Here is a 12,943-nt window from a genome sequence, read left to right as displayed (position 1 = left end):
TGTTTATGTATTAAGCTTGGTTCTGGTGCTGTATTTATGTAATGAGCTTGGTTCTGGCAGTATATTTATGTAATGAGCTTGGTTGGTGGTATATTCATGTAATGAACTTGGTCCTGGTGCTGTATTCATGTAATGAGCTTGGTTCTGGTGCTGTATTCATGTAATGAACTTGGTTCTGGTGCAGTATTCATGTAATGAGCTTGGTTCTGGTGCAGTATTTATGTAATGAGCTTGGTCCTGGTGCTGTATTCATGTAATGAGCTTGGTTCTGGTGCTGTATTCATGTAATGAGCTTGGTTCTGGTCCTGTATTCATGTAATGAACTTGGTCCTGGTCCTGTATTCATGTAATACGCTTGGTTCTGGTGCTGTATTCATGTAATACGCTTGGTTCTGGTGCTGTATTCATGTAATGAGCTTGGTCCTGGTCCTGTATTCATGTAATACGCTTGGTTCTTGTGCTGTATTCATGTAATACGCTTGGTTCTGGTGCTGTATTCATGTAATGAGCTTGGTCCTGGTGCTGTATTCATGTAATGAACTTTGTTCTGGTGCAGTATTTATGTAATGAGCTTGGTTCTTGTGCTGTATTCATGTAATGAGCTTGGTTCTGGTGCAGTATTTATGTAATGAGCTTGGTTCTGGTGCTGTATTCATGTAATGAGCTTGGTTCTGGTGCTGTATTCATGTAATGAGCTTGGTTCTGGTGCTGTATTCATGTAATGAGCTTGGTTCTGGTGCTGTATTCATGTAATGAGCTTGGTTCTGGTGCTGTATTCATGTAATGAACTTGGTTCTGGTGCTGTATTCATGTAATGAGCTTGGTTCTGGTGCTGTATTCATGTAATGTACTTGGTCCTGGTCCTGTATTCATGTAATACGCTTGGTTCTGGTGCTGTATTCATGTAATGAGCTTGGTCCTGGTGCAGTATTCATGTAATGAGCTTGGTCCTGGTGCAGTATTCATGTAATGAGCTTGGTTCTGGTGCTGTATTCATGTAATGAGCTTGGTTCTGGTGCTGTATTCATGTAATGAGCTTGGTTCTGGTGCTGTATTCATGTAATGAACTTGGTCCTGGTCCTGTATTCATGTAATACGCTTGGTTCTGGTGCTGTATTCATGTAATACGCTTGGTTCTGGTGCTGTATTCATGTAATAAGCTTGGTCCTGGTGCAGTATTCATGTAATGAGCTTGGTTCTGATGCTGTATTCATGTAATGAGCTTGGTCCTGGTGCAGTATTCATGTAATGAGCTTGGTTCTGGTGCAGTATTTATGTAATGAGCTTGGTTCTGGTGCTGTATTCATGTAATGAGCTTGGTCCTGGTGCTGTATTCATGTAATGAACTTGGTTCTGGTGCAGTATTCATGTAATGAACTTGGTTCTGGTGCAGTATTTATGTAATGAGCTTGGTTCTGGTGCTGTATTTATGTAATGAGCTTGGTCCTGGTGCAGTATTCATGTAATGAACTTGGTCCTGGTCCTGTATTCATGTAATACGCTTGGTTCTGGTGCTGTATTCATGTAATGAGCTTGGTCCTGGTGCTGTATTCATGTAATGAGCTTGGTTCTGGTGCTGTATTCATGTAATGAACTTGGTTCTGGTGCTGTATTCATGTAATGAGCTTGGTTCTGGTGCAGTATTTATGTAATGAGCTTGGTTCTGGTGCTGTATTCATGTAATGAGCTTGGTTCTGGTGCTGTATTCATGTAATGAGCTTGGTTCTGGTGCTGTATTCATGTAATGAGCTTGGTTCTAGTGCTGTATTCATGTAATGAGCTTGGTTCTGGTGCTGTATTCATGTAATAAGCTTGATTCTAGTCCTGTATTTATGTATTAAGCTTTGTTCTGGTGCTGTATTTATGTTATGAGTTCGGTTCTGGTGCAGTATTCATGTAATGAGCTTGGTCCTGGTGCAGTATTCATGTAATGAGCTTGGTCCTTGTGCTGTATTCATGTAATGAGCTTGGTCCTGGTGCTGTATTTATGTATTAAGTTTGATTCTGGTCCTATGTTTATGTATTAAGCTTTGTTCTGGTGCTGTATTTATGTTATGAGTTCGGTTCTGGTGCTGTGTCTTCATGTAATGAGCTTGGTTCTGGTGCTGTATTCATGTAATCAGCTTGGTTCTGGTGCTGTGTCTTCATGTAATAAGCTTGGTCCTGGTGCAGTATTTATGTAATACGCTTGGTTCTGGTGCTGTATTCATGTAATGAGCTTGGTTCTGGTGCTGTATTCATGTAATGAGCTTGGTTCTAGTGCTGTATTCATGCAATGAGCTTGGTCCTAGTGCTGTATTCATGTAATGAGCTTGGTTCTGGTGCTGTGTCTTCATGTAATGAGCTTGGTCCTGGTGCTGTATTCATGTAATGAGCTTGGTCCTGGTGCAGTATTTATGTAATGAGCTTGGTCCTGGTGCTGTATTCATGTAATGAGCTTGGTTCTGGTGCTGTATTCATGTAATGAGCTTGGTCCTGGTCCTGTATTCATGTAATGAGCTTGGTCCTGGTGCTGTATTCATGTAATGAGCTTGGTCCTGGTGCTGTATTTATGTATTAAGTTTGATTCTGGTCCTGTGTTTATGTATTAAGCTTGGTTCTGGTGCTGTATTTATGTAATGAGCTTGGTTCTGGCAGTATATTTATGTAATGAGCTTGGTTGGTGGTATATTCATGTAATGAACTTGGTCCTGGTGCTGTATTCATGTAATGAGCTTGGTTCTGGTGCTGTATTCATGTAATGAACTTGGTTCTGGTGCAGTATTCATGTAATGAGCTTGGTTCTGGTGCAGTATTTATGTAATGAGCTTGGTCCTGGTGCTGTATTCATGTAATGAGCTTGGTTCTGGTCCTGTATTCATGTAATGAACTTGGTCCTGGTCCTGTATTCATGTAATACGCTTGGTTCTGGTGCTGTATTCATGTAATACGCTTGGTTCTGGTGCTGTATTCATGTAATGAGCTTGGTCCTGGTCCTGTATTCATGTAATACGCTTGGTTCTTGTGCTGTATTCATGTAATACGCTTGGTTCTGGTGCTGTATTCATGTAATGAGCTTGGTTCTGGTGCTGTATTCATGTAATGAGCTTGGTTCTGGTGCTGTATTCATGTAATGAACTTGGTTCTGGTGCAGTATTCATGTAATGAGCTTGGTTCTGGTGCAGTATTTATGTAATGAGCTTGGTCCTGGTGCTGTATTCATGTAATGAGCTTGGTTCTGGTCCTGTATTCATGTAATGAACTTGGTCCTGGTCCTGTATTCATGTAATACGCTTGGTTCTGGTGCTGTATTCATGTAATACGCTTGGTTCTGGTGCTGTATTCATGTAATGAGCTTGGTCCTGGTCCTGTATTCATGTAATACGCTTGGTTCTTGTGCTGTATTCATGTAATACGCTTGGTTCTGGTGCTGTATTCATGTAATGAGCTTGGTCCTGGTGCTGTATTCATGTAATGAACTTTGTTCTGGTGCAGTATTTATGTAATGAGCTTGGTTCTTGTGCTGTATTCATGTAATGAGCTTGGTTCTGGTGCAGTATTTATGTAATGAGCTTGGTTCTGGTGCTGTATTCACGTAATGAGCTTGGTTCTGGTGCTGTATTCATGTAATGAGCTTGGTTCTGGTGCTGTATTCATGTAATGAGCTTGGTTCTGGTGCTGTATTCATGTAATGAGCTTGGTTCTGGTGCTGTATTCATGTAATGAACTTGGTTCTGGTGCTGTATTCATGTAATGAGCTTGGTTCTGGTGCTGTATTCATGTAATGTACTTGGTCCTGGTCCTGTATTCATGTAATACGCTTGGTTCTGGTGCTGTATTCATGTAATGAGCTTGGTCCTGGTGCAGTATTCATGTAATGAGCTTGGTCCTGGTGCAGTATTCATGTAATGAGCTTGGTTCTGGTGCTGTATTCATGTAATGAGCTTGGTTCTGGTGCTGTATTCATGTAATGAGCTTGGTTCTGGTGCTGTATTCATGTAATGAACTTGGTCCTGGTCCTGTATTCATGTAATACGCTTGGTTCTGGTGCTGTATTCATGTAATACGCTTGGTTCTGGTGCTGTATTCATGTAATAAGCTTGGTTCTGATGCTGTATTCATGTAATGAGCTTGGTCCTGGTGCAGTATTCATGTAATGAGCTTGGTTCTGGTGCAGTATTTATGTAATGAGCTTGGTTCTGGTGCTGTATTCATGTAATGAGCTTGGTCCTGGTGCAGTATTTATGTAATGACCTTGGTTCTGGTGCTGTATTCATGTAATGAACTTGGTTCTGGTGCAGTATTCATGTAATGAACTTGGTTCTGGTGCAGTATTTATGTAATGAGCTTGGTTCTGGTGCTGTATTCATGTAATGAACTTGGTTCTGGTGCAGTATTTATGTAATGAGCTTGGTTCTGGTGCTGTATTCATGTAATGAGCTTGGTCCTGGTTCTGTATTCATGTAATGAGCTTGGTCCTGGTGCAGTATTCATGTAATGAGCTTGGTTCTGGTGCTGTATTCATGTAATGAGCTTGGTTCTGGTGCTGTATTCATGTAATGAGCTTGGTTCTGGTGCTGTATTCATGTAATGAGCTTGGTCCTGGTGCTGTATTCATGTAATGAACTTGGTCCTGGTGCTGTATTTATGTAATGAGCTTGGTCCTGGTGCTGTATTCATGTAATGAACTTGGTTCTGGTGCAGTATTTATGTAATGAGCTTGGTCCTGGTGCTGTATTCATGTAATACGCTTGGTCCTGGTGCAGTATTTATGTAATGAGCTTGGTCCTGGTTCTGTATTCATGTAATGAGCTTGGTCCTGGTGCAGTATTCATGTAATGAGCTTGGTTCTGGTGCTGTATTCATGTAATGAGCTTGGTTCTGGTGCTGTATTCATGTAATGAGCTTGGTTCTGGTGCTGTATTCATGTAATGAGCTTGGTCCTGGTGCTGTATTCATGTAATGAACTTGGTCCTGGTGCTGTATTTATGTAATGAGCTTGGTCCTGGTGCTGTATTCATGTAATGAACTTGGTTCTGGTGCAGTATTTATGTAATGAGCTTGGTCCTGGTGCTGTATTCATGTAATACGCTTGGTCCTGGTGCAGTATTTATGTATTAAGTTTGATTCTGGTCCTGTGTTTATGTATTAAGCTTGGTTCTGGTGCTGTATTTATGTAATGAGCTTGGTTCTGGTGCTGTATTCATGTAATGAGCTTGGGTCTGGCAGTATATTTATGTAATGAGCTTGGTTGGTGGTATATTCATGTAATGAACTTGGTCCTGGTGCTGTATTCATGTAATGAACTTGGTCCTGGTGCTGTATTCATGTAATGAGCTTGGTTCTGGTGCTGTATTTATGTAATGAGCTTGGTTCTGGTGCTGTATTCATGTAATGAGCTTGGTCCTGGTGCTGTATTCATGTAATGAGCTTGGTCCTGATGCTGTATTCATGTAATGAGCTTGGTTCTGGTGCTGTATTCATGTAATGAACTTGGTCCTGGTCCTGTATTCATGTAATACGCTTGGTTCTGGTGCTGTATTCATGTAATACGCTTGGTTCTGGTGCTGTATTCATGTAATAAGCTTGGTCCTAGTGCAGTATTCATGTAATGAACTTGGTTCTGGTGCTGTATTCATGTAATGAGCTTGGTCCTGGTGCAGTATTCATGTAATGAGCTTGGTTCTGGTGCTGTATTCATGTAATGAGCTTGGTTCTGGTGCAGTATTCATGTAATGAGCTTGGTTCTGGTGCAGTATTTATGTAATGAGCTTGGTTCTGGTGCAGTATTCATGTAATGAGCTTGGTTCTGGTGCTGTATTCATGTAATGAGCTTGGTTCTGGTGCTGTATTCATGTAATGAGCTTGGTTCTGGTGCAGTATTCATGTGATGAACTTGGTCCTGGTGCTGTATTCATGTAATAAGCTTGGTCCTGGTGCAGTATTTATGTAATGACCTTGGTTCTGGTGCTGTATTCATGTAATGAACTTGGTTCTGGTGCAGTATTTATGTAATGAGCTTGGTTCTGGTGCAGTATTTATGTAATGAGCTTGGTCCTGGTGCTGTATTCATGTAATGAGCTTGGTTCTGGTGCAGTATTTATGTAATGAGCTTGGTCCTGGTGCTGTATTCATGTAATGAGCTTGGTTCTGGTGCAGTATTCATGTAATGAGCTTGGTCCTGGTGCAGTATTCATGTAATGAACTTGGTTCTGGTGCAGTATTTATGTAATGAGCTTGGTTCTGGTGCTATATTCATGTAATGAGCTTGGTCCTGGTGCAGTATTTATGTAATGACCTTGGTTCTGGTGCTGTATTCATGTAATGAACTTGGTTCTGGTGCAGTATTCATGTAATGAGCTTGGTTCTGGTGCAGTATTTATGTAATGAGCTTGGTCCTGGTGCTGTATTTATGTATTAAGCTTGGTTCTGGTGCAGTATTTATGTATTAAGCTTGGTTCTGGTGCTGTATTCATGTAATGAGCTTGGTTCTGGTGCAGTATTTATGTATTAAGTTTGATTCTGGTCCTGTGTTTATGTATTAAGCTTGGTTCTGGTGCTGTATTTATGTAATAAGCTTGGTTCTGGTGCTGTATTTATGTATTAAGCTTGATTCTAGTCCTGTATTTATGTATTAAGCTTTGTTCTGGTGCTGTGTTTATGTATTAAGCTTGGTTCTGGTGCTGTATTCATGTAATGAGCTTGGTCCTGGTGCTGTATTCATGTAATGAGCTTGGTTCTGGTGCTGTATTCATGTAATGAGCTTGGTTCTGGTGCTGTATTCATGTAATGAGCTTGGTTCTGGTGCTGTATTTATGTAATGAGCTTGGTTCTGGTGCTTTATTTATGTTATGAGCTTGGTTCTGGTGCTGTATTCATGTAATGAGCTTGGTTTTGGTGCTGTATTTATGTAATGAGCTTGGTTCTGGTGCTGTATTCATGTAATGAGCTTGGTTTTGGTGCTGTATTTATGTAATGAGCTTGGTTCTGGTGCTGTATTCATGTAATGAGCTTGGTTCTGGTGCTGTATTTATGTAATGAGCTTGGTTCTGGTGCTGTATTTATGTATTAAGCTTGGTTCTGGTGCTGTATTCATTTAATGAGCTTGCTCCTGGTGCTGTATTTATGTATTAAGTTTGATTCTGGTCCTGTGTTTATGTATTAAGCTTGGTTCTGGTGCTGTATTCATGTAATGAACTTGGTCCTGGTTCTGTATTCATGTTATGAGCTTGGTTCTGGTGCTGTATTCATGCAATGAGCTTGGTCCTAGTGCTGTATTCATGTAATGAGCTTGGTTCTGGTGCTGTATTCATGTAATGAACTTGGTTCTGGTGCAGTATTTATGTAATGAGCTTGGTCCTGGTGCAGTATTTATGTAATGAGCTTGGTTCTGGCAGTATATTTATGTAATGAGCTTGGTTGGTGGTATATTCATGTAATGAACTTGGTTCTGGTGCTGTCTTCATGTAATGAGCTTGGTCCTGGTGCTGTATTCATGTAATGAGCTTGGTCCTGGTGCAGTATTTATGTAATGAGCTTGGTTCTGGCAGTATATTTATGTAATGAGCTTGGTTGGTGGTATATTCATGTAATGAACTTGGTCCTGGTGCTGTATTCATGTAATGAGCTTGGTCCTGGTCCTGTATTCATGTAATGAGCTTGGTTCTGGTGCAGTATTTATGTAATGAGCTTGGTCCTGGTGCTGTATTCATGTAATGAGCTTGGTCCTTGTGCTGTATTCATGTAATGAGCTTGGTCCTGGTGCTGTATTTATGTATTAAGTTTGATTCTGGTCCTGTGTTTATGTATTAAGCTTGGTTCTGGTGCTGTATTTATGTAATGAGCTTGGTTCTGGCAGTATATTTATGTAATGAGCTTGGTTGGTGGTATATTCATGTAATGAACTTGGTCCTGGTGCTGTATTCATGTATTGAGCTTGGTCCTGGTGCTGTATTCATGTAATGAGCTTGGTTCTGGTGCTGTATTCATGTAATGAACTTGGTTCTGGTGCAGTATTCATGTAATGAGCTTGGTTCTGGTGCTGTATTTATGTAATGAGCTTGGTCCTGGTGCTGTATTCATGTAATGAGCTTGGTTCTGGTGCTGTATTCATGTAATGAGCTTGGTTCTGGTCCTGTATTCATGTAATGAACTTGGTCCTGGTCCTGTATTCATGTAATACGCTTGGTTCTGGTGCTGTATTCATGTAATACGCTTGGTTCTGGTGCTGTATTCATGTAATGAGCTTGGTCCTGGTGCTGTATTCATGTAATGAACTTTGTTCTGGTGCTGTATTCATGTAATGAGCTTGGTCCTGGTGCAGTATTTATGTAATGAGCTTGGTTCTGGTGCTGTATTCATGTAATGAACTTGGTTCTGGTGCAGTATTTATGTAATGAGCTTGGTTCTGGTGCTGTATTCATGTAATGAGCTTGGTTCTGGTGCTGTATTCATGTAATGAACTTGGTTCTGGTGCAGTATTTATGTAATGAGCTTGGTTCTGGTGCTGTATTCATGTAATGAGCTTGGTTCTGGTGCTGTATTCATGTAATGAACTTGGTTCTGGTGCTGTATTTATGTAATGAACTTGGTCCTGGTGCTGTATTCACGTAATGAGCTTGGTTCTGGTGCTGTATTCATGTAATGAGCTTGGTTCTGGTGCTGTATTCATGTAATGAGCTTGGTTCTGGTGCTGTATTCATGTAATGAGCTTGGTTCTGGTGCTGTATTCATGTAATGTACTTGGTCCTGGTCCTGTATTCATGTAATACGCTTGGTTCTGGTGCTGTATTCATGTAATGAGCTTGGTCCTGGTGCAGTATTCATGTAATGAGCTTGGTCCTGGTGCAGTATTCATGTAATGAGCTTGGTTCTGGTGCTGTATTCATGTAATGAGCTTGGTTCTGGTGCTGTATTCATGTAATGAGCTTGGTTCTGGTGCTGTATTCATGTAATGAACTTGGTCCTGGTCCTGTATTCATGTAATACGCTTGGTTCTGGTGCTGTATTCATGTAATACGCTTGGTTCTGGTGCTGTATTCATGTAATAAGCTTGGTTCTGGTGCTGTATTCATGTAATGAGCTTGGTCCTGGTGCAGTATTCATGTAATGAGCTTGGTTCTGGTGCAGTATTTATGTAATGAGCTTGGTTCTGGTGCTGTATTCATGTAATGAGCTTGGTCCTGGTGCAGTATTTATGTAATGAGCTTGGTTCTGGTGCTGTATTCATGTAATGAACTTGGTCCTGGTGCTGTATTCATGTAATAAGCTTGGTCCTGGTGCAGTATTTATGTAATGACCTTGGTTCTGGTGCTGTATTCATGTAATGAACTTGGTTCTGGTGCAGTATTCATGTAATGAACTTGGTTCTGGTGCAGTATTTATGTAATGAGCTTGGTTCTGGTGCTGTATTCATGTAATGAACTTGGTTCTGGTGCAGTATTTATGTAATGAGCTTGGTTCTGGTTCTGTATTCATGTAATGAGCTTGGTCCTGGTGCAGTATTCATGTAATGAGCTTGGTCCTGGTGCTGTATTCATGTAATGAACTTGGTCCTGGTGCAGTATTCATGTAATGAGCTTGGTCCTGGTGCTGTATTCATGTAATGAGCTTGGTTCTGGTGCTGTATTCATGTAATGAACTTGGTTCTGGTGCAGTATTTATGTAATGAGCTTGGTTCTGGTGCTGTATTCATGTAATGAGCTTGGTCCTGGTGCTGTATTCATGTAATGAACTTGGTCCTGGTGCTGTATTTATGTAATGAGCTTGGTCCTGGTGCTGTATTCATGTAATGAACTTGGTTCTGGTGCAGTATTTATGTAATGAGCTTGGTCCTGGTGCTGTATTCATGTAATACGCTTGGTCCTGGTGCAGTATTTATGTAATGAGCTTAGTTCTGGTGCTGTATTCATGTAATGAACTTGGTCCTGGTGCTGTATTCATGTAATAAGCTTGGTCCTGGTGCAGTATTTATGTAATGACCTTGGTTCTGGTGCTGTATTCATGTAATGAACTTGGTTCTGGTGCAGTATTCATGTAATGAACTTGGTTCTGGTGCAGTATTTATGTAATGAGCTTGGTTCTGGTGCTGTATTCATGTAATGAACTTGGTCCTGGTGCTGTATTCATGTAATGAACTTGGTCCTGGTGCTGTATTCATGTAATGAGCTTGGTTCTGGTGCTGTATTCATGTAATGAGCTTGGTTCTGGTGCTGTATTCATGTAATGAGCTTGGTCCTGGTGCAGTATTCATGTAATGAGCTTGGTCCTGGTGCTGTATTCATGTAATGAGCTTGGTCCTGATGCTGTATTCATGTAATGAGCTTGGTTCTGGTGCTGTATTCATGTAATGAACTTGGTCCTGGTCCTGTATTCATGTAATACGCTTGGTTCTGGTGCTGTATTCATGTAATACGCTTGGTTCTGGTGCTGTATTCATGTAATAAGCTTGGTCCTAGTGCTGTATTCATGTAATGAACTTGGTTCTGGTGCTGTATTCATGTAATGAGCTTGGTCCTGGTGCAGTATTCATGTAATGAGCTTGGTTCTGGTGCAGTATTTATGTAATGAGCTTGGTTCTGGTGCAGTATTCATGTAATGAGCTTGGTTCTGGTGCTGTATTCATGTAATGAGCTTGGTTCTGGTGCTGTATTCATGTAATGAGCTTGGTTCTGGTGCAGTATTCATGTGATGAACTTGGTCCTGGTGCTGTATTCATGTAATAAGCTTGGTCCTGGTGCAGTATTTATGTAATGACCTTGGTTCTGGTGCTGTATTCATGTAATGAACTTGGTTCTGGTGCAGTATTTATGTAATGAGCTTGGTTCTGGTGCTGTATTCATGTAATGAGCTTGGTCCTGGTGCAGTATTCATGTAATGAGCTTGGTTCTGGTGCTGTATTCATGTAATGAACTTGGTTCTGGTGCAGTATTTATGTAATGAGCTTGGTTCTGGTGCTATATTCATGTAATGAGCTTGGTCCTGGTGCAGTATTTATGTAATGACCTTGGTTCTGGTGCTGTATTCATGTAATGAACTTGGTTCTGGTGCAGTATTCATGTAATACGCTTGGTTCTGGTGCTGTATTCATGTAATGAGCTTGGTTCTGGTGCTGTATTCATGTAATGAACTTGGTTCTGGTGCAGTATTTATGTAATGACCTTGGTTCAGGTGCTGTATTCATGTAATGAGCTTGGTTCTGGTGCAGTATTTATGTATTAAGTTTGATTCTGGTCCTGTGTTTATGTATTAAGCTTGGTTCTGGTGCTGTATTTATGTTATGAGCTTGGTCCTGGTGCTGTATTTATGTATTAAGCTTTGTTCTGGTGCTGTGTTTATGTATTAAGCTTGGTTCTGGTGCTGTATTCATGTAATGAGCTTGGTTCTGGTGCTGTATTCATGTAATGAGCTTGGTTCTAGTGCAGTATTTATGTATTAAGTTTGATTCTGGTCCTGTGTTTATGTATTAAGCTTGGTTCTGGTGCTGTATTCATGTAATGAACTTGGTCCTGGTTCTGTATTCATGTTATGAGCTTGGTTCTGGTGCTGTATTCATGTAATGAGCTTGGTTCTGGTGCTGTATTTATGTATTAAGCTTGGTTCTGGTGCTGTATTTATGTAATTAGCTTGGTTCTGGTGCTTTATTTATGTTATGAGCTCTGTTCTGGTGCTGTATTCATGTAATGAGCTTGGTTCTGGTGCTGTATTCATGTAATGAGCTTGGTTCTGGTGCTGTATTCATGTAATGAACTTGGTTCTGGTGCAGTATTTATGTAATGAGCTTGGTTCTGGTGCTGTATTCATGTAATGAGCTTGGTTCTGGTGCTGTATTCATGTAATGAACTTGGTTCTGGTGCAGTATTTATGTATTCAGCTTGGTTCTGGTGCTGTATTCATGCAATGAGCTTGGTTCTGGTGCTGTATTCATGTAATGAACTTGGTTCTGGTGCTGTATTTATGTAATGAGCTTGGTTCTGGTGCTGTATTCATGTAATGAGCTTGGTTCTGGTCCTGTATTCATGTAATGAGCTTGGTTCTGGTGCTGTATTTATGTATTAAGTTTGATTCTGGTCCTGTGTTTATGTATTAAGCTTTGTTCTGGTGCTGTATTTATGTTATGAGTTCGGTTCTGGTGCTGTATTTATAAGCTGGGTTCTATAACAACTACAACAACACACGTCGCATGCATGGTGTCCTCTCCATTTACTACTGTGGTACTTGAGAAAATAGCCGAGTCAGAACTGTATTTTATTAAGTTCGATAGCAGTGAATGGAGGTTTGCCCTCTATTAACTTTGGGCCCGCTCCTATCGGACATTTATGGCATTTGATATTGATATGCCATGCAAGTCCCCTTTAAGCTTTAGCTTTGCATTATTTTCTCCATAAATTTCTGATTTGTTGCTACTAGTTTAGTGTGTTTAATATGTGTTAAAAGACTTCCTGCACAGGGTGCCATGTAACCTAGGACTGGCCCTGAAGCCTCTAGTACACTTTTGACATTATTGGGTTCAGTTTGTGTAATAAGGATGGCAATATCCAGGGAACATGGCCAAAGATTTGGAGAGTGCTAGTGATGTCATTGAATGAAGGACTTCGATAGAGGAAACTAAAAACGAGTGCAGTAAAAAAAACTGGTCATTGCCCATGGAAACCAGATAGAAACTTTCTTCATATACTGAACCACTCCTTACCAAGTGCTAACTGTTATCTCCTGTTGGCAACACAACAGTTCTTAGTAGTCCTAAATGTTACACATGATCTACAATGTCCTTTGCAAAGAAAACCAAATTTAGTTTTTATCACTATGTTACTACAGGAGGAGTCATAAAACGTGAGATGGGTGTTAGTTATCCAGAGTTGTGGACGGATCTATTTCAGTATTTTGGACCTCATCAGCACATAGCAGGTTTCTGGTTAGCTATGAGTCACATTCTTAGAATCCGTCTGGAGTGAAACATTGACTT

The sequence above is a fragment of the Bufo bufo genome, chromosome 8 (genome assembly GCF_905171765.1).
Source record: "Bufo bufo chromosome 8, aBufBuf1.1, whole genome shotgun sequence".
In the NCBI taxonomy this organism is placed as follows: Eukaryota; Metazoa; Chordata; class Amphibia; order Anura; family Bufonidae; genus Bufo; species Bufo bufo.
The sequence above is the reverse complement of the archived record's forward strand: the minus strand, read 5'-3'. Positions refer to the sequence as shown.